The sequence below is a fragment of the Nanorana parkeri genome, unplaced genomic scaffold (assembly GCF_000935625.1).
Source record: "Nanorana parkeri isolate BGI_ZX_2015 unplaced genomic scaffold, ASM93562v1 scaffold4668, whole genome shotgun sequence".
Taxonomy (NCBI): domain Eukaryota; kingdom Metazoa; phylum Chordata; class Amphibia; order Anura; family Dicroglossidae; genus Nanorana; species Nanorana parkeri.
This window is the reverse complement of record NW_017310930.1, coordinates 8,791-9,606: the sequence shown is the minus strand read 5'-3', so window position 1 is coordinate 9,606 and position 816 is coordinate 8,791. Positions and strand designations below refer to the sequence as shown.

At 56.9% G+C, this 816-nt stretch overlaps 1 protein-coding gene across 1 annotated transcript in view; it reads left to right on the top strand.

The window, feature by feature from the left end:
• Window positions 1-816, top strand: part of GAS7 (growth arrest specific 7) — a gene marked incomplete at its 3' end in the record, with an annotated part of 11,270 nt that overhangs the window by 1,879 nt on the left and 8,575 nt on the right. The window lies entirely within an intron of this gene.

The following is an 816-nucleotide window of genomic DNA, read 5'->3' as shown; positions in this document are numbered from 1 at the left end:
ACGGGGGAGGAGTTTGGGGGGGAGGAGTTTGGGGGGGGGGCCGCCATTGCTGGTCTCTGGAAATGCTGGTTGCCTGGCTGTGCCACACACCAGGATTCCTCATCCCTGCGCCGGGCTCGGGGAGCACGGAAGCCGCCGGATCAGCATGACAGCCGGGAACTGACATCTACACAACCAGAAGCCGACCTAACTCTCTAATGACGGGAATTCTGACCAATACAGAGGAGCGGGAGACTGCGGGGGCGGGGCCAGACTTCCTATAATACAGAGTCCTGGGATTGGGCGCATTGCAGACTTCCACACCGAGACTGCTAGAGACCGACACTATGTTACCAGAGACTACTCACCTGACCATGGGGGGTCATTACAGCCCTCTGATTGGACGGGGTGAAGGAGGCAATCCATGAACTCAAGAAACTAAATCAGAGAGGTGCACGGAGGAGGAAGCAGCTGAAGTCTTCTGCTGGTAGGAGGTTGGCAGTGACAATGCTGCAGGTAACAACAACAAATTCCTCTTCTCTGGACGCACCTGACATGGCGGTCTGGTAGAGGTGGAGTCCCCCTTTAAGGGCGTTCCCGTGGCAGCGGCGAGCGCTCGGCGCGCTCCGTAATGAGCGGTTTTACTTTCTCTCGCCGTCGGCTCCTCATCCCGAGGAAACGATCTTCCCAGTTTCCGTGGAAACCGTCAACGTCTGCGCTCCATCGCCGGGTGACAGCGCCGAAAATAGTCCATTATTACAGGCGACCTTCTCACCAGGGGGGCGGAGCCTGTCATTCAAAAAGATTCAAACGATACAAATTCTGTGCGGAGTCCAA